Below are 25,355 nucleotides of genomic sequence, written 5' to 3' on the forward strand. Positions count from 1 at the left end.
TCTAAAGCATGAGACAGAAGCAACAAATACCCCAGCCCTCATCAGAAAAATGTCTTGTTCCAGGTGTTCCTCCTCACTCTTCAGTGACAGTAGCTGAGGGACCTGAGTCTAGGCTATGGATCTTCAGCCATGCCTTCCAAGAGGGTGAATAAGGCAAGGGACTGGGATGATGACAGCCTCATGTCCCACATCAGCTCCATCCCACACTTGTTTCCACGTTTTATCCTGGTCAGTAACTAACAGGCATAATTATGCCACCAATCACCACATTGCTAGCCCAATCCCAGACAATACCACTGGAGTTAAATCCCAGGAGGCGTGGCCTCCTTAAATGAAATGCTTCCACAAGAACAGTGGTTTCTGATAGGAAAAGGAAACAGTTAAAATGAACTTCAGTGTCTACTTTATTAAACCCAACAAAAGACTAACATTATCATCTCAATGTGTGAATAATTTCAATTTCAATGTAAATATTTCACTGGGCCATTTGCCCTTTTTTGTATTAGGTCTTGGATTTCTGGTGTGTATTTTGTAATTACAACATGTCTTAATTTGACCTAGCCCAGGTGACCACCTGCTGTCAGAGGAGACTGTTAAATGCTATCAGTGTGAGCATCTGGCTTGATAGGCACTCATAGAGGCCTGCTGATTGCTGGCAACATACCAACTTTGCTTGGGGGCTCTGTTACCTTGGTAACCTGCTCTTCAGCAGCTCTGGTAGATTCACCTGTTTAGTGACACTGATGTGAAGCCTGCCTCAGAGGCTCAGAGAAGGAACATGTGGTCCTGAGATGCACATTAACATTTGTAGAGAAGGTGGAGGCAAAACCAACTGGAAGCAGTGTTTCAGGGAATCCCAGACTGCTGGAAAGGAATGGATTCCCGGAATTTGACAGCTCTGGAAGTCTGCATAATTCCCCGAGCCAAGGGGCTTTGGCATTCCACTTGATCATCTGGGCTGACCTCTCATGTCCTCCAGTGTGAGGCGGTCTCTTTTCCACCCGGGCACTTCTGTTCCAGCATTCCAACTCAGGAGTTGGCAGTGCCACCCACATTTAGCCACCTAACAGATAGATGGAATACCAGCTGCCCACAGCCATACACTGTCAGCAAAAAGCACCCTAAAAATGGGTGGCTGGATACAAAGTCCTCTGTCTGTTGCAGACTGGGACAGTGTCTACCACAGCCCACACTTCTATTGCGGGAACATTTCTTGCTCTAGTAACGCCCTGGGGAGACTATAGAGTTTCTGCTAAATGTGTAGCCTCGTGGGCCTACAACTGGTGGCTCTCTTTGGAGAAGCCTTTCATGGTGGTATGCAGAGTCTGCTTCTACCCACCCACTCTTGCCCCAGCCATCTCTTCTCAACCAAGCCAAGCAGGCACACGGACCATTCTAACTTAGCAGCTTGACAAGTGTGCACAGAGAAACCTGCTATATTTTGCACATACTGGAATAGGTGTCATGCACGACTAAGGCCAACATTACCCGTCATTTCTTTTCTGCTTCACTTTTGTCCTGCGGCTCTCTGAAGGTTTAAAACTGAAGTATTTCCAGTGGCTGGGAATTCTCCAGTGGCTGCCGTGTTGTGCCTTCTGGTTTCAGAGCCACAGCGTTTAAGTTCCGGTGTCATCTATGGCACTCGAATCCCAGATGGCTTCAGTTTCCCCACCTATGAAGCAGAAGCAGCATTAAAACCACACAATATCCAAGCTACTGCCAACTTCCAACTTTTCTGCTGTGCTCATAACCTGGATAAACCAGGATAAAATTACGTTTGTACACTCTCAGCCTCTAGGCCTGCAGAAAGCCCAGGCTCCTGAGAAAGCCACCTTACAATAGGTTAAACAGCAGGCCCTGTGTGAATGGACAGGGGCAGGATGTATGGTTTTTACGTAGGCATCCATACCTCCTGTTTGACCTCCCTGAGGCGTGTGGCCCTTCAGAATTCCAAGACCTCAGCACAGGACTCCCATGAAGGAGGTGAGCTGGCCTGCTGCTCGGCAATGAATCACAGGACAAGTGGGTGTAGGCATTAACTGCCTCTTCCAGGAACACTTTCACAGAAGATCTCTTAAGAGCTGGGGGGTGGATGCAGTGCACTTGGGCTCCTGCATTGTTTAATGCATTCAAAGATCAAGATCGATATTTCAGATGAGCAGACAGGAGGGCCAGGGTTGCTCACCGGTCCCCAGGGTGGTCACTGCTGTTCTCCCTCCCAGTCCCCACCTGTTTCCAGCATCTGGTCAGTCATATCCTTGCCTTACAAACCTTGTAACTTTCATTTTCAACTGCTGCACCCATGCCCACATATCTTCGGAGCACTGTATGGTAATTTGACGCCCGGATGTAGTATAAAGGTCACAGATTGCAATGGGGTTGCTCTCTCTGTGGGAGCAGAGCTAGCCACATTTTTCTGTTTTCCTCCTTGCTCTACCCCTACTCCCCTGCCTCTACTTCCCCCTTTCCAGGTAACTTGTCTTTTTCTCTGTGGTCCAGACCTGCTGTAAGTCACTGCCTCTGCCACTGGTTTCATTCTTCCTGTATCGAAACTCTCTATCCTCCACCCACGCCAGTCCCTGTGCTCCGTGTGTCTACCCTCGCTCTATCTTTCCTCTTGGATGTGCTTGCATCTTTCTTGTCTGACTTCTCTATGGAGCCATTCTGGCTTTGGAGGTGGTACATTAGAGAGATAAGGATCCAGCCAGACCTCTCTGGAGATCAAGGGAAATCTCGATCCTCAGGGGCCATCTCATCCCCTCCCACGCCCATAGCACATTTTTTATGTCATTGTCAGCACACTTTAGTGGTCTGAATAGGCTGCTCTCTGGAGTGAGGTAACCAAAGCAGAGAGATTGAGGTTCTCACAGTCTGGGAGGTTGGAGTTCTGAAACCCACTTATGGATAGGATTGATGTCTTGAGACTCTGACTCCTGGTTTGTTGATACCGTTTCTTCCCCATGTCTTCAAATGGTTTCCCCTGTGTGGGTCTGTGCCCTGCTGAGCTCTTCTTGTAGTGACACCAATAATGGTGGATTAAGGCCCACCCTCGTGGCCCCACTTGAACTTGTTTGCCACTATAAAATCCCTTCCTCTGACTGAAGGCAAACTGAGGTACTAGAGGGACAAAGCTTCAACAGTTACACTGTGGGGTAAAGACTGTGATGTCCTTTGAATTGTAGGGACTTAAGTGAATACCTGTGTCTTTTCTTCACTAACAGAGACTGGGTCGGCTTCAAGTCCCACTCACAGTTAAGTTCAACCATGACTTTTGAGGTGACCCTCCTTTCTGAGCATCTCCACCCATGGGTTATCTGTGTAACTGGAGGCTGGGACATCACTGCTTCTCTGTCTGTGCAAGTTTGGAGACATCCAGGAAACTGGGTTGTAGTTAGACACTGCCTGCAAGCTCTGCTGCTAGGAGAGTATTATAGGTCTCAGCGTCTGGTGGCCTTTGAACTAGGACCAGGAGAGAGGAAGCAGATGAGCAGGGAGACCGAGCTGCACACTGAGGAGACAGGATGCCTCTGCGCCACAGAAGCAATGGCCCTGGGCTGAATTTGCAGGCTGCTATGGTGCTCAGTATGTGCTTGTTTGGGAGTTCAAGGCACTGAGAGGGGCTCACATTCCACTTCGTAGTCCAGCCAGGCTCAGTCTGTGGGGTCAGTTTGAGGAGATGGATTTGCTTGGCTTTTTCTTGTCTATGAAGCAACACTATAGAGATACAGAGAGGAGCTGATCTCTCTCTCTCTCTCTCTCTCTCTCTCTCTCTCTCTCTCTCTCTCTGTCTCGTCTGTCTGTCTGTGTGTCTGTGTGTCTGTGTGTCTCTCCCTCAGTCTGTCTCCCACCAGTCCTCAGACAGTGGAGCTCATAGAGCATTTGCCTGCCTCTACTTGCCAAGTACTGGGATTAAAGGACTGATCAGCTTCATCTGTCTGTCTGTCTGTCTGTCTGTCTGTCTGTCTGTCTGTCTCTCTTTCTGTTGTAATTTAAGTAGAGATAATCTGGCTGGGTATCACAATTCTGTTTTGATAAATGTCACCACACAGATGCCAGGGAAAATCTACACTCCACCCTGCTCCTCACCTTCAGGGAATTAATCATCAAAGCCACCTTCCTTCTGAGGATCTCCAATGACCTCCCTCTTATATTTGCTAATCAGAGACAGTTTCTTGTGAATGGCACATCTGTCCTAGGTTCAACTCTTTGTGTGACCTTTGAGCCCATACAAGGCCTGGCCTCTCTTACCTCCCACCATTCCACCACAGCTTTGTGGCCTGGCCACATGGAACGGGGTTAGAATTCTACTTGTAGTTTGGGCTTCTCCCTGACCCTGGATTTGCCACAGTCTCACTCATAGAAACCAAAGTGTGAAGGTTGGTCTTGGTGTCAGCTTTGACACATCGGGGAAGTTGGAACCTCAGCTGAGGAATTTCTTCTATCAGCGTGTCCTGTGGGCATTTCTTTGAGGTTATTTTCTCGACTGATGGTTGATGTGTGAGGGCCCAGCTCTCCATGGGCTGTACTATGCCTAGGCAGTTGGGTCTGGGCTGTGTAAGAGAGCAAATGGAGAAAGCCAGAGAGAGGGAGCCAGGAGGCAGTGTCCCTTGGTCTCTGCTTGAGTTTCAGCTCTGACACCTCTTAGTGACAGATGTGACCTGGAAGTGTAGGCAAACACATTCCTTCTCCCTCAAGTCATGATGTTTATCACAGCAACAGAAAGTAAAGTAGGGCAGGATGCCGCCTTTAGCAGAAGTCATCTACCATTCCAGAGATCAAAGCTACTCTTTCCCAGCCTGGCATATGTCTGTCATACATGGGGCTTGTACCTATTACCTGTTCTATAGATTTCAGGCTCCCAGAAGACAGGACAAACTGCTTTCTTAGCACCAAGCCTTGTGCCTCCAAGTCTAACTCAGAGTTTGGACAGAGAAGGCATGCCATACACTCTTCTCAAATGAGCAGTGGGTTGCACATTCCTCTGTGAAACTATGTACGTGAGGAACACTCAGTCTGCTTCTGTCTTCTCAGGCTGGACATTGAGAGCACACCCCTTATAATCAGAATGGACCTAATTAAGCCGGAAACCTGCAGTTCCGGTTATTTGAATCAAGGCCTCCAACTCTTCACCAGTATGACTAAATCCAAACAATACCAGTAGGAAGGAAGGAATCGCCCATGCTTCTGGATGTAGTCTTCCTTTTCTCCAAGGTACTTAGCAGGTGAGAGTGCCATGCAGGAGAGATGTGAGCCTGGATTCGAAGAAGCTCAGAGCAGAAGTGGAGCTTAATGACTCCCCTGTGATGGAGAAGTAGCCCCCTTACCACTGTGTCATCAGGGTGGGTCCTGAGGTGTGAGGCTCTGTATATTGTGTGACAACCTAAAAGGTCTTCTGTTTTTCCCTTTGGGCACTGAGAACATTTATGGTAAGGGCTGGGTGTGCCCTTTGGGCACTGAGATCATCTAGGGTAAGGGCTGGGTATTCCGTGCTGACACTGGATGTCTGCAAACCAATAGGAGACACAGACGCAGTGGGAAACACTTGACATGACAGAGAGTACAGCTTGATTCATCTCCTACCTTGCCTATGCAAATGCACCTAAGGTTTCAGGCTCTTGGTTGTGTGTCTTCAAGGTAATTCTATTCCATAGGAGAGGGCACAGTGACTGATTGATTGATTGACCTGAGCTCTGTAATATAGCTAATGACCATAGATGCAATGGGGCGAGAAAGGCCTTTGCAATGAAGGGCAAATGGCCAATTGGCATATCTATTTAAGAAGATGCGTGGGGGTTGAGGATGCAGCTCATTGGTCAAACTTTTACACAACATTCACAAGGTCCTGGGTTCAACCCTACCCTGAAAAGGGGGCAGTGTGGGTAAATGTCATTACACTTCATCAGCATTAGTTAAGAGAGGCCAAAGAAGAAGGCAGGAGTCTGTACGGATAAAGGAGTACAAATAGAGGAGAGGAGTATATGTTTTAGAAAGTCCAATATGCATGGAGAAGTAGTAACAATTATTAAGTGCAGCAAGCTTATTTCTCATCTTGGGGGTGAGGGGGAGAAAAACTGAGCCTATTACACCAGAGAAACTTCCAAATATTCTGGAAGTGCAGCAGTACCATTTGTCTCTGGCAGTGAGAATCAAAGAAAGGGCTAACTCCAGGGAAAGCATTTAACAAGTTAGATGCCTCTCCTCTCCCTCATCACCTCCACTGTGCAGCCAGGTGACCACCTGGCCCCAATGCTAATGGAGAACCAAAAACTTGTCCCTCTGAAAGAGAGTGCAGGTCTCTGGACTGAGGGTCACTTGTACAATGAAGCAATACTCAAATGGCCATTTTGGAACCTTTCCTGAAGGCAAGCTGCTGTGTCCTGCAGGAGGTGGTGGCCCTGCATTGATGGGGGTTTGGTAATGGGAGGCATGAGTCATAACAAAGAAGATGCCAAAAAGGCCAATTGTCTGCCAGTTCTCAATGTGACGGGCTCGGCTAGTGCTTTTGGGAAATGGTACGAGTGGACAAGAATGAGAAATGAAGAGGCAGAGGGCTGGGAGGGCAGTGAGGATATCGGAGGGCTCAGATTCGGAGAGAAAGACCCTTGCTGGGTAACTCAGAGGAGGAAACACTGGATGCTGTATTTGAGGAAAGCTGCTGCACCTGAATGTTTGGAGAAGTAAGACCAGGCAGTCTGGGTTTCTCCTGGACTTTATCTGTAACTAAGGGGTCTTAGTTAGGGGCTAGGAAAATGGAGGGAGTCAGTGGGAACAAGGCTCACAAAAAGCCCTTCCCTTGTCCATGGCAAAGGCTTATCACAGTGGTTCTCAACCTTCCTAATGCTGCAACCCTTTTACACAGTTTCTCATATTGTGGTGACCCCCCCATCTCCCAAGACATAAATTTTTTTCATTGCTACTTCATAACTGTAATTTTGCTACTGTTATGAATCATAATGTAAATATATGATCTGCGGCATATCTGACATATGACCCCTATGTAAGGGTCACTCACTCCTCAAGGGGTTGTGACCCACAGGTTGAGATCCACTGGCTTATCAATTCCTGTAACTGGCTCATTCCTTCTCCAAGGAAGCTGTTGCTCTTCATCAAAGCAAATACTTCTGGCAAGTTAGAACACTGGATTCATGAAAGCTATGTCCCAGTTCTTTGAATTCTTTGGAGGAATCTTAGTTGAAAAGCAAACTGACTTTACACAGAAGCACATATTCTCTTAAGCAATTTCTTCAATATTATCAGTCTTCAACCAACCACATTCCTGGACTCACTGTTCACTGCAAAAGACCACCCAGGAAGGCAGCCTGTCAGCCCACTGAATATCGGTCCTGTAGTCTGGCTGCTCAGCCCTGTCCTAAGGCTAGCCTTAGCACTTCAGCCCCACCTGATAAGCACAAAGCCAACCATGGCGCCCTACAGGGAGCAAGGGCTCAATAAACGCCAGCTGTTATCTTTAATAATATGATGGGTGCCACGGTGAATCAACCTTTGACCATGTCAAGTGGCCTGACAGTTCAGAGCTGGTCCTATGGGCTCAGTGGGTGGGCAGAGAATGCTGTTGGTTGATTTTTTTCATCCCTCTGTTCAATTTTCAAGGCATGCCTTACTGAAACAGAGCTATTTCTTTTGCCTGGAATCTAAAGGAGGATACTGAGGACGCTTCTTCTAGTGGCATTGGATGTCTCTTGTGTTTTACTATGTTGTTTTATCTAACTATAGTTTTATCTCCTTTTCTACTGATTTTGTTTTATTATAGTGATGTTCACATGGCATGAAATGTATGTACTGTTTTAGTCCTTTTTAGGGGCACAGTTCAATGGCATGAAATATATTCAGATTACGCAATCTAACTTGAATTCCTAAACACAGCTTGCTATCTCACTGATGGAAGAACCATCACCCTAGTTGTTATTCTGGTGCACCAAGGAACTTAGAAACCACCCCCAATCAGATGTGACATCTGCCTCCTAATAGCTGGTCCCCAGACTTCTTTCTTCTCAGTCTGACCCCTGATGTTCACATTGCAGCAGGGATCCTGGGTCACTTCTAGGCTGTTGAAGCCTGTAGCTTTTGGGTAGCAATTGCTTTCCTGCCCTGCTCAGCCTAGCTGGGCACATTCAAAAGGATGATTTTCCAGTTCACATAAAAGTTCATCGACTTTGGAAAGGTTACCAGGAGCAGAAACACCTCTGATGCTATAGCCAGCCAGACCTGGGACTAAAGTCATATTAGAAGTGAGTAATGGGTATCCTTATAGTGAGGCTGAGAAGAAATTCACAAGACATGCCCAGAGTTATCTGTGGTATCCAACTGACTCTGGAAATCATCTCCATGCAGAGACATAAGGAGCTCTTCTACCTGCATGCCAGCACTGACCCTCAACTTCCCTCATGGGAAAGGTTTCTATTTGCACAACAGAATCAACCAGTGCCTCTGCTGTCATTAGACAGGACTTCACTGAGGAGGAGTCCATGGTTATTTGTTCATATGCCAAAACTGTTCTGCAGTAATCCTGACCAAAGATCCAGACAGCTGGTAAATTGGAAGCAATCACTATCCATCCATCCAATGTTTATCACACTGTGTATTTGCACAGAACAAGAGGCTTTGGGTGTTGTTTATATTATAGTCTATGACTATTTATGTGACAGCCCATGATTACACAATTTCTTACAAGCACAAGATGGAATCCAGAGAAGTCTATGTATGAAGAAGGAGTGGGCCCAGTGGACCCTGGTGAATGCAGATTTCCCAGAGGTTGAAGGGCATCCTGGGAGGGGGCCTCTTCTGAAGGCACAAGGGACTGAATATGACTAGGCTATTGTAACTATTGAAAGAGAAGGTGACATTCTTTGAAACCACCCCCATGCAGTTCATGTGTTACCTAAGGAGGACAGCTAAGCTCCTCAGACATTGCTCCCACACATCCCTCAGGAAGTTAGTGCTGAGAGGGGTTTTATTGGGAAAGAAAGAATAAGGGGACCTTATTAGATCTTGGTCACCAGAACAAGGGGAGGAGAAGCCATCCGGAAGAGGATAGGGCATAGAATGTGACCTGAGGACATGCTACCACCATGCAAACAATAGACTCTATGGTTTGACTCCTCATACATGACAGATCTTCATGCCTGGTGGCCTGTGAGGCACAAACTCACATTCACTACTTCAAAAAATTTAGAGCTCACCGCCTGTAGTAGTTTGAATGTAATTGGCCCCCATGAACTCATAGGGAATGGCACTATTAGGAGGTGTGGCCTTGTTGGGAGAAGTGTGTAACTGTGGGGATGGCTTTTCAGGTTTCCTATGCTCAGGATACCGCTCAGTGTCACAGTTGACTTCCTGTTGCCTGTAAGATGCAGGACTCTCAGCTACAACTTCAGTACTACATCAGCCTGCAAACCACCATGCTCCCCATCATAGTGATAATGGACTGAACCCCTGAACTGTAAGCCACCACCTCAATTAAATGTTTTCATTTGTAAGAGTTGCTGTGGTCCCGATGTCTCTTAACAGACATAGAAGCACTAACTAAGACACCACCCAAATTCATCAGATGAGAGAGACTAGCTGATGCTTGTCATCAAAGGTGAGAAGATCCAGTCAGATCTTCTAGAAGTATCTTGCAGAAGGATGTAAATGGAGTCACTCCAGCTGGGGGAAAGTGAGTCATGCTGACCAGAATCAGAGTGCCTATGTCTCAACAGATATGGGGTAATAACAGTGGACTGACCTGGAAAGACACATAGTATCTTTCAAGGAACTTCTGTTTTACTTTCAAGGACCTCAGAATCTAGTGGTCAGGAGAATTTTGTGGACCTGAATTCAGAAAGTTGAGAATTAACCTTGCTAGGAGCTTTGCATTGATTGACAAGTATGCTCCTGGACCATTCTACACGAGTGGAGAACGGGGTTCTTGTCTATCTGTTGCATCTCTTCCCTGCTTCTTTCCACATGCCTGGATCAATACAGACAGACTTTCTAGATGCTATTTGGACCACCCATCTCTAGCTACAGCAGCTGTCCTTGGCTGGGACACAGTTCTGAGCTTACAGCATGAGTCACATTGCTGGGTCGACACTTCCCCTATAAAATCAAGGGCTGAGCCACTTCTTCCTGCAGTCCACCCTAGTTCTAGCACTTTAGCACATTACCAGTGATCTCACTACCTAGAAGAACCCAGATAAAGTGTCCTTTGCCTGGTCCTGAATGTAAAGGAGCACCAGACTGATAGCCCAGACTCAGGGAGCTGAGCCAGCGTTAACCCATCCTCTCTGAGCTTAGGGACACAGCTGCCAAGAGATGTCCTTGGCAGCAGTCACTTTGACAGTTTCTTGGAGTGATGACAGTATTTTAGACACCACAGCCAGGACACTCCTTGGTCCTGAGTATTAGCCCAGTCATCCAGATTCCAAGGGTCCCTGAGGTTCTTCCTTCACTGTTAATAGATTTTGAGTAGAACATTCCAAACAGCTAGATAGAAAAAGCTAAAATAAGCCTAAGATATTCCACACCCGGGAGTCTCCTTGTGTATCCACGAAACAAAATGAATGCCCAATTATCTTACCATACAAGTGTGTTCTTGCTATTTGTTGCTGCCTAAGATCCTCAGTTTGGCCCTCCAGCTTTCTTCTCCCCTGGGAACATGGGCATGTTAAAAACTACTGCATAGCCTAGGCTGGTAAAGCACAGATCTGGCACAGGTGGCTCTTTCTGTTGCCTAGTGGTTATGGCATCTGTCTGTACCCCTGACTCTGGTGCTTTCTGGATTTGTCTTGTTTTATAGCAGTGTGCCTGTTCCTGGCATCCTTCCTGCTCATAGGAGTGACACCTTTCTCATCCCTTCTTCTCATGGTCTGGCATTTACATGTTGGGCCTCCTGTAGTGTTTAGTATGTTGACCACTATGTGATGGGGCACCTGCTGGTCAGGAGGTAAGCGCCCATTCTCATACTTTAGAGATGCTCATGTAATGTTGATTGCACAGTGCACATCGTCTGCTCTGGGCTGTTATATGAAAACGAGAGGTTAGCATGGTCTAGGGGATAGAGTCAGACACTAAGGAAGGTTGGGGTCACTCTGGGTTAGTGTAATGCTTACTAGGGCTGGGGTAGGGATGGCGGTGAAAAATGAAGGGCCAACATCTCCCCTGTGCTCAGTCTTTGCTAGGCATTGCCTGTGCCTCCAGAGCATGTCCCCTCTATTTATAACCTCTTCTCTCAGGAGAGTTAATATCAAACAAAAATGGGGATAGTAGGGTGGGTGCCTTCCATCTCAAATTTACCAGCATGTACCCTGTTTAAGAGCACAAACTATCACCCTATACTCAGTAGGCACCAAACCTTGCTGTCTCCAGGACCTCGTTTCCTGTGCTATTCCCTCCCCACTCCTGTCCATCATGCCTTCTTGCATCAGAGTTTTTCAAGAGCTGTTGTTCTCTCCTCCCTCCTGCATCCTCTGTATTCCTGCCAGAGTGATTGCCCTAAAGCAGGTGAAATATGTGTGCCGCCAGCAACAACTATCTCTACCTGCCCTCTGCCTGCAGGTAGGATGTCCAAACTGGAATACTGTCTGGGCCCTGCTTGGCCTGGCCCCTGTCCATCAGTCAGTCCATCCTTGCTCTGACTACCTTGCCCCCATGGAGCAATATCAACACAAGCCCAGATGTTCTAGGGCATTTCTCCCCCACTCTCATATACACCCACTCCTCCATTATTAACCAGGTGAAGTCTGTTTGTCCTTCAAATGTCAGCCCTTTACTTCCGTGAAACCTCTATTGACTGTTTCAGAATTCAGTCAGCTTTCTTTGAGGCTACCACTTTTCTGGCCCAGGGGTGCATACAGTGGCTGTCCAAATCACGCTTTGTCTGTCTACATCTCACGCAGAAACTCAACATGTAATCACAATTTGCAAAGAGCCTGCCATTTATTGGGGGAAATATTTTTATTAGGTGAGCCTGTTTGTAGAATTAAAAGGACAGCAGTAAATTCAGAGGTGGTGGGATGTCTGCTGATGGGAGGTAAATGGAAGGCAAATGTATTCAGAATTTGGATGCTTTAGGTAAATATGGCCTCAGGGGGTGCAAAGAATAAAGGGGGGGATATGTTTTTTTTTTCCACTCCTAAACTTCTGCTGGAGTCTGAGAACTCAGAAATGTAACTGCTCTTTGCCTAAACAAAGCCTTGATTTTGCTTTTGGTAGTGAGGGGGAAGGTTCGGGGTAGGTGGGTGGAGTGCCAACAATGCCTTTTTTTCACCCATACATCTGGTCCTAGTATCAAGGAGGACCCAACACCCGTCACCATGAGTTTACCTGTAGAGGGGAGAGTTACCTCAGAGACAAAGAGCATAGGGCAAGCCAACTCCAGCTGGCTTCTTAATCTCACCTTGGAAATTTTCTCCTGTAAACACTCAAAAATATTAAATAGGTGCCTGGTGTGTGCCAGGAGGGAGGTGGGGGGTATCTGGAGATGACTAAAATATGGTTCTCCCTCTCACCAAATTCTCAGTCAAGTGGAGAATGTAAACACAGAGAGATAATCCTAGCAGAATGCAGCAGGCCACCGAGGGGTCATGGGAACAGAAGAGAGTAAGCCAGTCCTCTAGGGCTGGGGTCAGAGACACAGGGCAGAACCCTCAAGTCAACAGTGACTCGGGGAAATTAGAACTGTAGTTTCTCTTGCAAGTCAAACATGTCCAGTGGTGGGCAATTCAGACTGGTATGATGGATGGCTCATGGTATCTGGTCATCAGATCACTTCTGGATCCACAGGCTTGCCTGGTGCCACTTGGCCCAGGCAGGAGAAAGAAAGCACACTCCTACTACTCCATCGTGTTCTGCCTTTGCCTTTCTTACCACCCAGACTCTGACTGTTACAGCACCACCAAGTCATCCCCATTCCAGGCAACAAAGAGGACAGAACCCCTGTACCACCCTACAGTTATGTGAGCAGCCTTCCTTCTAGGAAGTCCCATACCATATTCTTGCTCTTGTCTCAGTGGTCTTGGCTCTGTTTCCGGGTCATTCCTAAGGGCAAAGAGGCCAAATGCAGTCTTTCCTTCCTACCCAAGTCAGGACTGTACTCATCTAAAACTGAAGGTTCTTTTCCCAGGAGGGAAAGCTGAGTTCGTGACTTTCCCTTCACTATGGCAGAATACTCAACTTGAGGGAGGGAGGATTTCTATTGGCTCAGAGTTTAGAGGGTGAAGTCCATTGTGTGAGCATAGTTTGGCAGCTGGAGTGCTATGGTTTGTATCAGGAGCTTGTGATACAACATCTTACAAGGGCCAACTAGGAAGCAAAGACTGGATGGAAGCAGGGAGCTGTTACCCTCCATGTCCACTCCCCAATGACCTACTTCTACCAGTCAGGCCTCATCTCCTAAGGTTTCCTCAGCCTCCCACACATCACCAGCTGGGGACCAAGCATTTAAACACACGAGCCTGTAGAGGACATTTCACATCCAAACTATAGCAGCCAGTACAGTGAGTTAATAGTTTTTTGCCACACTAACCCCACTTGGGATGCCCTGGAGAATCCATCTCAGAACCCAGGCCTCCCAATAAGAGAAGGGCTGCCTAAGGAGGTGGGCTGTGCAGAACAATTGGAATGTAGAGCTAGGGATTTGCAAAGTGGTTTTAGTGGTTGAATTCTGATGCTCACCCTAGCTCCCTTCCAAACTAGGGGGAAGGGAAGAGAGACACACACAGAGAAAAGAATGGTCAATTCCTTTCCCTACCCCAAGGATGAGCTCTCTGGTAGACAGAATGGGTGAAGGTAGTCTTGGTCGGCAGCTCTTAGTGTTCCAGGATAGAGGGGTGACCAGACAGAGCAGATGAGCCTGGGCTAACTCATGCTATACTCTCCTGACCTCTGGACTGAGGCTGGGCATGGTGGTAGGAAAATGCATGCCCCTGTTCCACGAGGTGTGAAAGGAAGCACATGGACCAGGATGCTTTAGGCACCAATTTAGTGTCTTATGCAGACTCCAACAGCTCTGATCCTGATCCAGAGTATGATCTTTTGCTCTCCCTGCCTGAGCTTGCTGCCATGACCTTACATTATTTCCATCTCTGGGGTCAGACTCCAAGAGACTCTCCCAGGGAGATGCAGGAGCATGAAGGGAATTCATGCAGTGACTATTAAATGAGTAAATGAAAAGGAACCATGGGGACTCTAATCTGGAAGACTGAACAGGGCTTCTGGAAAGTCTGGGGTCCGTTGACGTAGATGTACTTCTGTGTTCATGTCCTTTCTCCACACCCACCCCTGTCTGTAAATAGTAATATGTTTTATATTTCAAGACTACCATATAGCTAGCTGGACTCATGCTATGTGACCTTTTAAAATTTTCACTTAGCACACAATTCCCTTGAAATTCACGTAAATTGTGGATTCCTCTTAATTGGTGAGTAGTGAGTGCTTCATGATATGAACACACTGAAGTTTGCATAACCATCCGTCAAGAAGCATTTTGACTGCCTCCAATGTAACCTATTGTGAATGAAACTGCAAGGAACATTTGTGTACAGATTTTTGTGTAAATACAGGTTTCCATTTCTCCAGGATAAAATTTCCAAAGCACAATTCCTGGGTTGCATGCTAGTTTTATAGCAAACTGTCTAGCTATATCACAGGATAGCTGTGCCATCTTCTGTGCTCACAGCAGGTATGAGCAATCTTACTTCTCCACACTCTTGGAAGCTTTTGGTTCTGCTGTTTTTTTTTGTGCTTGTTATTGTGGTCTTAACTGTGTCTTCCCTCTGTCTGCTACTTTGGGCAGCTTTCCATGTGCTTACGAGCCATTTGTTTACTGGTGTAAGGCCTGTTCTTATGTTGTGCCCATTTTATAATTAGACAGTTGGATTTTCTAATTCTGAGAGCTTTATGTAGGTGCAGTAGTGCTTTCTAGATACCAATATTTTGTCAAATATGTGGCTTGTGGTTATTTCCTCCCAGCTCCTCCTTATCTTTTTCTATCTCCTCAACACATGTTTCATTCATGATACCAATGAACTGTTTTCCAGTGCTGTTGTTCAATTGGGCAGGGAGGGCGTCCAGGGGCACTGGGAGTTGGCTGCTCTACATCCTTGCAACTCTTAGGCCTACTGCTTTCACTGATTGCTCTCTAGTGGATCTGTAGTAATGGCTCATTGTAGTGTTGTTTTTCCTCATGGCTAATGATGTTGAATGAATTTCCCCATGTTTATTTATTTTTGTATTTCTTCTCTGAATGAATGTTTATCCAAATATTTTCCCATTTTTATTTGCTCATTTGTCATCTTAAGTGGCAAGGGTCCTTTACATATATTCATGTAAATCATTTGTTGGGTATATGTATTGTTGATGTTTCCTTTTAGTCTGTGGTTAGCAAGCTATATTTTTAGAAAACATATTTTCTTTATGGGAACTGGATTCCATTTTCTTTCTTTCTTTCATCCTTTCTTTCTTCTTTTTTTCAAGACAGGATTTCTCTGTGTAGTTCTGGCTGTTCTGGAACTAGTTCTGTAGACCAGGCTGGCCTTGAACTCAGAGATCCACTTGCCTCTGCTTCCCAAGTGCTAGGATTAAAGGCATGTGCCATCACTGGCCAGCTCCATTTTATTTCTTAAGAGAAAAATAAATTTTCCTATTCATTTAACTGGAATAAAGACAAGATAGAGTGGTTAGCTAGCATAGCAAATAAAGAGAAATATTTATTTCCACATCACCAGAGTGAATGTTAAAAGGGGTAAAGAAACCAAATATATGAAATAATTTTGAGCACTTATGATTTTGTTTAAAAAAATCAGTTTTATTTCTCATTATGTTTACTCTTTAATTGAAGGCATGGAAATTATGAATTCACCAGACACAGTATCAATGATAAATAGTGTTTTATTGGGGGTGGACTTAGAGAGTCACAGTGAGTGTTGATGTCCTGCTTGAAGAATGCAGACACTGCCTCTCCCTGTTCTCCACAATCCAAGGGGCTCTCCACCCCTGAACCTGTAACCACTCCCAAAAGGTGTGGCCACTGTTACAGGTTCTCAGGCAAGATATCACTACAATTCTCCTTTTAGTTTAAAGAAGAAGGTTTAGGCTTGATACAAGACTATATACAATGATAGCAAATATCAAGTATACGCTAGTAGAAGGAAAGGTAAAAACATACACAAATTAAGACCTACTACCAATAAAGCAACATAGAGCAATTGGCATAAACTACATGTCCAGACCCAGGGTAAAGGCATAACAGAGATTACTACGAAGCTGTCCTAAACTGGAACGTTAAAGTCTTGTACCTAATATTTCTAGCTAAGAAGAGAGGACAATAGCTGTGATAGTCTAAAATTCAACCTCATCGAAGACATGAGAAGGAAGATAACGTTACTAGGGTAGACAGGAAGTGCAAGCCAGTGACTTCCAAAAGGTTCAAGTGAAGGCAGGAACAGCAGGCTACCTGGACAGTCACCCAAAGTCTCACAGCAGCAGTGGGGCAACTAACTTTGGCTAAGGCCTAGAGTATCTGACAGACCAACACAGAAGCAGGGAAGTTGAAAGACTGTCTTACCCTGACTTGGCAGGGTTCAGCAGTCTCTTTATCTCCTGCTAGCCCAGTAGGACAGCATGTCCAAAGTCAGCAGTCGACATGGGGACAGTTCTTCACCCAAGAGGCCAGTAGCCAAGGAGAGAACAAACTCCAGAAGGAGTGTCATCTGTGCCCATCAAACTCTCAGGAATAGCTCAGTGCTGTCAGGAGCAATCGTGTCTACATTTAATCATTCAGTAATTGCTGTTATTCTGATTTAAATTTAATTATGAGCAATGTTTAACTTTTTATAAACAGATTTGACCATTTGTATGTTATTAAATATCAATTCCACTTTGTTTATATTACCTGTTATTTCATATATTTAGACAATACATTGTGATTGCATTCATACCCACTATCTTCCACCCTCTCTCTGAACCCCCTTTCTCCAACCAGTCCCCTCATACTTTCATGACTTTGTGACTTTGTTTTTTAGTCACTGAGTTTGGTTGGAGTACCCTGCTTGAGCATGGATGGGGGCTATTTGCTGGAGTACAGGCAGCTTACCACTGTCTGTATCACAGAAGTGAATGTCATCGCTCTCCTCCATGCTTTCCATGAAATTGTTTATGTATGTCATATAGTGAATACTATCTACATAAATACCTGAATCTCTGCAAATGTTGTATGGGTTATGTGTTGGCTAATTTTATGTCAACTTGACACAGGCTAGAGTCATCTGAGAGCAGGGAGCCTCAAATGAGAGAATGCCTCCCTAAGACTGGGCCCTAGGTAAGACTGTAGAACAGATTCTCAAACTGTGTGTTGTGACCCATTTGCAGGTTGCATACCTGATATCCTGCATATCAGATACTTACTTTACAATTCGTAACAGTAACAAAATTGCAGTGATGAAGTAACAATGAAATAATTTTATAGTTGGGGGTTACCACAACATGAGGAACTGTTTTAATGGATCCCAGCATTAGGAAGGTTGAGAACTGTTGCTGCAGAATATTTTCTTAATTGATGATCAATGGGACAGAGCCCAGCCCATTGTTAGTGGTGACACCCCCGGGCTGGTGGTCCTGGGTTCTACAAAAAAGCAGGTTGAGCAAGCCATGAGGAGCAAGCCAGTAAGTAGCACCCCTCCATGGCCTCTGCATCAACTCGTGCCTCCAGGTTCCTGCCCCAACTTCCCTCAGTGATGGGTCATTACCTGGAAGTACGAATAGAATAAACCTATCCTCCCCCAAGTTGCTTTTGGTCATGGGATGTCACCACACTAGGACAGGCTGCTATCCATTTTTGTTTGTTTGTTTTCAGTTTTAACTTCATGAGCAGATTATGAAGGGTGACAGATGGAAGATAGAGAACCCAGATATTTGGCAGAGTCTACCTTTCTTCTGGCTCTGGGGCTACAGCAGTAGCAAGAGAATTCTGGGTATTAGCAGACAGGGCTTGTTGAGTGGAGGTGTCTGGGAGGTGAGCAGGTTTTCAGGCTTGAACCCTTGTGCTGATGTAGCATAGCTCTGGGGCCCCAGCCTTCTGCATTCTAAAAATGAAGGATTGGGTACAGATGATTTATGTCCTGTTATCGTTCGCAACTGTGCTACTCAGCCATCAGCACGGCTTACTGACACAATCCCTGCAGTGATCAAGTGTCTCAGAGAAGCAAGCACCCATCTCTTCAATCAGTTTGTGAGGAAGGGACAGGAGATTGCATAAACCCCTCAGATGACCTTTGGCATCTAGAGTGAGCAGAGGGCAGAGTGGATGGAGCTTTACTTATGGAACCAGCAGGTCTGGCTGTGATCCTAGCTCTTCCCTCATCAGCTGTGTGCCCATGGATGTGCTACAGGAACTCACTGGGTGTGGATTTCTTTTTCTGTAGAATATTCCCATCTCTCCTTTCCTTGGATTGTTGAAGAATCAACACTTAATAAGAATCTACTTATTAAGATCACCCAAATCTCAGCAAATACTAATGTGCTATACTTAACCAATACCTTGAATCAAATAGGTGCCCAATAAACATTTGTTGACTAAAAGAATTGACAGCAAAGGAAAGGGTAGTAGCCACTGTCACCATCAGAGGAGTTTCAAACGGTACTGTATTTCTGGAGGCTAATAAATCACCTGATGACTAGAAACATAGTTTGCTGATCCAGCAATTCAACTTTTAGAACATCTTTGCCTAAGAAAATAAGCTAAAGATGTACAGGGATAGCAGCATGTTTCAGTGGTGGAAAAGCTGGCAATATTCTGAGTGTAGACCCACCTGAGGATTAGCCCTACTCCAGCTCAGTGTACATGGTGAGCACACAGGCAAGCCACTGCAGTACTGCCCTGGGAGCATGGCTCTTGTAGAGCAGGCATAGATGCCTGTGACAAAACCTACCTTTGCTGCCTGTGGACTTTGACAAGTTAGGGCAAGCAACCAAAATGTTAATTTTTTTTCGGGCGTTGGTGGCACACGCCTTTAATCCCAGCACTCGGGAGGCAGAGGCAGGCGGATCTCTGTGAGTTTGAGGCCAGCCTGGTCTCCAGAGCAAGTGACAGGATAGGCTCCAAAGCTACACAGAGAGACCCTGTCTCAAAAAACCAAAAATAAAATAAAATAAATGTTAATTTTTGTGTTTGTAAAGTGGTTGTAAAGATGTCAATCTCACTGGCTCAAGGAAAATTTGACAAGTGTTTGGGATGGCTGCTGGCAGGTGGCCAAGGAAAATGTACAGAGGATAAAGTTCACTGGTTGAAACTGTTCAGCACAGTTTGATGATTTTCCCTGAGGATGGATGGCCGGGACTGATGAGGTCCAATTTAGTCTCATACAAACTAATCCAACAAGTTAGCTCCTTGCGCCTGGATGGCCCTCGTTATTTTCCTATGAATGGACTTTGACATGAACTCCTTGGGCGGGACAGGGAGTGCAGCATCAGTCATACCACCCAGAAGGCATCTGGAAGGACAATAGTGGCAATAATAAAAGCTAACATTTTTATTGAGCCTTTGCTGTCTGCCACACAATGTGCTGAGCTCTTCCACCCACTGCCCCCTCTCAGCAGTCGTGTTATGTGGACTCTTGTTACCTTTATTATGTGGATGAGGAAACAGGAGGCATGGTAAGCTTCAAAAACATGCCCATGGTCCCATGGCAACCAAGTAACATGATGAAAAATCCATTATATGCAAATATGTGATCATTTAGCCGGAGGACTCCAGCTGGCAAGACACCTTGATGATACCCAAAGACATCTGCTGCTGCTGCTGAATTTGTCAAACAATTGTGTAAGTTTCTCCAATAAAGTGGGAGCAAGAGTGGTGCCTATGGGGGAGATGAGGAAACCAAGCAACACTTCCACAACCTCAGCTAGAAGAATCATGATTCGTGGAGAGGTGGGATGGTGGCAATTCCTCCCACTGAGCACTGTCTCAGAATCTGCCTCACAGGGCTCCAGGGGTGACCATTCTGGGGGTGATCACCTGAAAACTAGGCTTGCTCTCGACAAGCAGGTTCAGGTTTTCTCCATGGACCTGGGGGATCTAATGAGATAACATCTATAATAAAAAATATTTCAAGTTCACAGAGTGTCAATCCAAATTTATATAATCTTGTACCAACATGCAAACATCTTCCATCCTTCCTCAGGCATCTTTAACATGGGTGTGGGGGCTGACAGGGGCAGGAATAGCTCAGATACCCATAAAGGTCATAAGAAATGTGACCATCACTTATAGAATCACTTCAAGAATCAGCTTATAAGTTATTTCCAGTATTGATTAACAAATCATAATTACATATTTATGATATGCAGTGTCATGTTTTGATACACGTATACAGTGTGAAATGACTAAAGAAAGCTAATAAACATATCCTTTGTTTACCTTAACTGCCATTTCATTTGGTGAGTTATTTGAAATATCCCAACCCGTTCTGTGGTTCAAACCCAGGGCCTCATGCATGGTAGGCATTTATTCTATCTCTGAGATATCCCCAGTCCATACTCCCTTAGTTATTTTTTGAACTTATTTTTTTTTGGTTTATTATAATGGTGATAGTGGGGTACATGTGGACAAAGGACAGCTTTGTAGAATTGGTTCTCTCCTTTAATCTTTATGTGGGTTCCAGAGATTACCTTAGGGTTGCAGGCTTGTTCAGCAAGTGCCTTTACCTACGGAGCCATTTTGCCATTGCCCAGTTTACATTATTCTAGACTACCGACACTCTGTTGTACAACAGATCTCAAAACTTACTCTTACCCGTTTAAACGTTGGGCTTTTTGATTAATTCCTTAATTGCTCCCTATCCCCCCATCTCCATCTGCTTCTGTGAATCTAACTTTATTAAACAAGAACACTGCTGTCTAATAATAAGCACAATTATTTGTGACTAACTGACCCTTGATTGCTGTTTGTGGGTTAAATTCAGTGTTGATCAATCAACAGATATACATCTTCAAGTAATTGGTGTGGTGATATCTTGCTTGTACAAATAAAGCCTGTCTGAAGGTCAAAGAATGGAGCTTGCCCCTAGCTAACCATAGAGGTCTGGAGGTCTGTACAGATGGACAGGAAGCGATGTAGCTGGGCAGAAACAGGATATAAACAGGGAGAAACAGGAACTCACTCTCTTGTCCGCTGAGATGCTGGGAGGTAAGGTGTGGCAGTGGCTTGCTCCTTCTCTCTGATCTCTCAACATTTTCCTCTATATCTGACTTGGATTTTTATTACTTAGACCAATTAAGAACTCCATTTACAACTGGTTTCAGGAACTCTTCCCCCACTCAAATCCTCAGATGCTCTGTGCCTAAAATGGCACAGAATTTACAGATTCCCTGTCTGCCTCCTGTCATGTTCATTAAAGCATCACAAAACATTTACTGAGACATCACTTATGCTGTGCTGCTTAGGGAATTGTGGCTAGAAAGAAGTCTGGTCACATTCAGGACAACAGAAGCTAGGAATGCCAGGATTGCAGAACTTGCTATGCTCTCTCTCTTCTGTTACTGATAGTGCACACATTTTATAAGAAAAGTTGTGACAAAATTCATGAAAACAGCTGCCATTGGAGAACACTTACCACACCTCGAAGTTGGTTGAATCTGCAGACACTAATAGATGTAGAGGGATCTTTGAAGAGGGACACAGCTCCAGGCATTGTGGCACACTACTGCAATCCAGCACTTGAAAAGCAAAGGCAGGAAGCTCGTAAATTCTAGGACACTGGGCTGTAGAGCAAGGCCTTGTCTCTAAACAGAGAAAGAATAGACAAATACAGAGAGATTATGTGTTGATTGGTTGATGAAAATCACAAGAAAATGATAAGACTTGGCTCTAGCCTGACTACCAATGCATTTGTGAAAATAACTTCAGTAGTATTACAATGTTACATCACAGGGACCAGGGCATCACTCCACAGCAGAGTGCTGATTTTGATCCCCAGTGCGGAGAAAAGTTTCACCACAACTAAAACTCTAAAGCAGTCTTGGGCTGTGTCTCCCTGCATGGGATTCACCTACAAACCTCCTCCTTTTCAGGATTCTATAAAGATACTGTGAGCTCCTGGAACCCGGTATCAATGAATGACAGCTGTAGTGATGATGGCTATGACGATGACATTCTGAATCATGTCAGGGAGGTTATGGAAGATTAGAGAGGTGATTTCCAGGGTAGGCATGAAACCCACACCCTTCCCCTACCCATGCAATAATAAAAGCTTAAACTTCATAAAAATTCAATTATAAGCCAAAGTCCAGTGGATATGAATCATTGGATTCACTCGCAAAAAAAGACATGTTGTACTAGGAAGAAAGTGACTTCATTGCCAGGAAGGACTTAAATGCGCCTCACTGTGTTTTGTTCTATGATTTTATGATGGTTGCTTCTATTGTTTGAGTTCAGTTCATTGTTCAAGCACACAGGTTTGCTTATTTTTATGGTGGTTGGCTGGAGTCTGGCATTGAGACAGGTGGTTAATTTTCACAAAGAAATAAAACTGCACAACTCTACTATTTCTAGATTTGTAAGAAGGCTTAGCTGTGAGTTCAGTTGCCCTCCTCCTATATGCAGATGCAGATCTAGAAGTCTCAGGCCTTGAACCTTTTCTGTCCCTGTGGGGCAGCTTCCATTCAGGGCCCCATGACTCATTCAGGTGCTCATCACCATAGTCTCTTCTAGGTATTCCATAGACTCATGGAACAAATTCTGTCTTCTTGGAAGGGAGAACAAAAAGAGTAGTGTTGCCTGCCCATATTCCCTGCTCTGTACACAGATGTTAGCAATGAAGACATTTGTGACCCAATGCTAAAAAATATAAGAATCCCATTCAACTGACCACCACCTTCCAATGGTCCCCCTGTGACAGCCTAGAGTATCAGTGCAAATCCTCCTCACTGGAAAAGCCTTTCAGAGCATGTGTGACTGGGGCTGCTTACCCTCTGTGGCTCTTGATAGAACTGAAGCTGCTCCATTTACCGTCTAAGTACCAGGGAGTGTTTGTTTTGAACTTGCCACATCTTCCATCACTTAATGCTCCCGGAGCCCCATGAAGGAGGCATTGTCATCTTGTCCCTTGTAAAGCAGAGGAAAGCAAAGCACAGAAAAATGCTCATCTGATAGCTCATGAATAGATAAGGTCAGATGTGGAACTGACACCTCCAGGACTCCTGACTGTCACCATCTGATGTCCTATGATGTAGGTAGATGGGGAAGAATTCACTGCTGCCAGGTGAACCTCACCCATCTTCACCAAGCAGGGATTTTTCATTTTATCTAGGTTTGAACTGGGGAAATGACGTCTATCTAGAGAGTTTTACTTATAGTGTCTATAATTCCCAAATGATAAACTGGTTTTGTAATTATTTAGCTATGGGTCAAAGGACCCAAAAGCAGTTCTTACTATGTACCAGGTACCAGGTAGGAGGAGAGATGAAGGGAGGAAGAAAGGCACCTTTCCAGCTGCACCTGTATGCTAGTGAAGAAAATAACTCAATGGACTATGTAGAGACCAAGTCCTTAGTAAGTAAAATCCCCGCCATGAGGAAGGGGCTCCTTTCCTTGGGGGAGGTATTTGTTTCCCTCCCCCTTCTCTAGAACACGATCCATGAAGTCCTGGAATACTTTCACTGTAGAAGCCACAATCCGGGGCATCTACAATCTACTCTCTGGACTACATCTGTGTTCACTCCCACTGGCTGGAATTTTTTTATGGGAGTTCGGACAAAGGCCATTTTGTGGCTACTCCCTCTGCCCCCTGCCCAGAACTGGCTCTACCGGAATGCACTAATTGCTTCTGAACAAAAGGATGCCTTATGTCTCCCTCTGCCCCATGGCTGTGCATTGATTCTTTATGGCACAGGGATCAAAACTAACAGTGTTTCCTCTCACAGCAGTGGCAGAACACAGTGGCCTCCTGCACCCCTGAGGAAGTGCTTCTGAGGCTGGGGCATGTAAGAGGTGGCAGGTTTCATGTACCTAGCAGCCAGTGAGAAGGCACCTTCACAAGGGTTCTTTTTGCCTGGTTGGGAGCCTGCCACTGAGAATGGGTTGGTGGGTCCCACTCCAGAGTGGGGAATCACTCAGCACCATTCAGAAACACGCAATCCAGCAGCTGGGTGTAAAGCCACGGCAGCTCTTTAAAAGTCGTTATGAATAATGAGTGCAGGCCATGGTGAGTAGGCGGGTTGAATATTCAATAACAATGCCTGAAATAGTAAGTCTATAAACCCATTAAAAAGTATGATTGGGTACTGTCCATCAGTAAGCATGGAGGGCAGTCCCTGAAGATGAAGAAGCCGGAAGTGAAGACAATCCAGACAGGAAGAGGTCCCAGGGCAATGAGCCCTGCTGCTGCAGTGGTGGCAGGAGGCCTCAGCCAAGTGTTCAGATGAGCTCTGAGGCCCCGATGGCATTCCCGATTACTTAGAAGTCTGCACATAGGCTTTCTCCAACCTCAGGTTCTGCTAAATATCAGATGCAATGATGAAATGAGACAAGACACAACGGGAGCTTGTGCTCCAAGTAAAGTACCCCTGGGGGCACAGACGCCCCGCCCCCCCCGCCCGCCCGCCAGCCATCAGAAGATGCCTCCTCACCAAGAGCAGGATGCCAAGAAGACACGGGCATCCAAAACGCTGCAGAGGGAACCTTGCAGTGGAGGAAGTACAGGATCCTCAGACAACCCAGAAACCACAAGTGCAGAGAAAACACGCTTCCTTCTCTGTGCAAACATGGAAAACAGAAAATGCTTTGAAAATAAAGATCATTAATGCATTGTGATGAGTTATGAGGGGTCATCACAAAACAAGAAGAGCTGGCATAAAAGAGAATCAGGTAGGACATCCCTAAATTTGAAATAGGATGATCTAACTAAAAGTAAAAATTACATCCATCAGCCAGATGCAGTGGTGCACACCTTTAATCTCAAGAGACAGAGGCAGGGCTAGCTACATAGAGAGAGCCTGCCTCCCTCCTCCCAGTGAAACCAACGAGTCAGTTAATTTAAACTCTGATTTTTTTTAAAGTTTTAAAAAATTAAATCTGAGGATGAAAACATAGAAGCTTTGCTCTTGTCACCAATTCATTTATACAGTTCAGTGGCATCAAACCACACTTTGTGTCATTACCATCCATGCATAAAACTGTCTCCATCCAAAACCATCCATTAACTAATTTCCCTTCCCTTCTCCTGGCAACCACTATTCTGTTTCCTACCTTTCCAAACCTGACTACTGTACACCCCCAACTTCCCTGCAATCAGGATCACTCAGGGTTTGCACGTTTCTTATTGACTTTTTATTTTACTAAGTAGAATGTCCTCCAGTTGAGT

At 45.3% G+C, this 25,355-nt stretch overlaps 1 long non-coding RNA gene across 2 annotated transcripts; it reads right to left on the bottom strand.

The window, feature by feature from the left end:
- Positions 1-386: 386 nt before the first annotated feature.
- On the bottom strand, positions 387-2,410 carry LOC107978349. Of its 2 annotated transcripts, none has more exons than XR_004770789.1 (3): positions 2,272-2,410; positions 1,489-1,672; positions 387-1,063 (listed from the first exon to the last, which is right to left on the bottom strand). It is a non-coding gene; the product is annotated as an uncharacterized LOC107978349 (long non-coding RNA). The 2 variants fall into 2 exon arrangements; XR_004770788.1 differs by lacking the exon at positions 2,272-2,410 and adding an exon at positions 1,910-1,999.
- Between the last annotated feature and the right edge of the window lie 22,945 nt (positions 2,411-25,355).

This window comes from Cricetulus griseus, chromosome 7, assembly GCF_003668045.3.
Source record: "Cricetulus griseus strain 17A/GY chromosome 7, alternate assembly CriGri-PICRH-1.0, whole genome shotgun sequence".
NCBI lineage: Eukaryota > Metazoa > Chordata > Mammalia > Rodentia > Cricetidae > Cricetulus > Cricetulus griseus.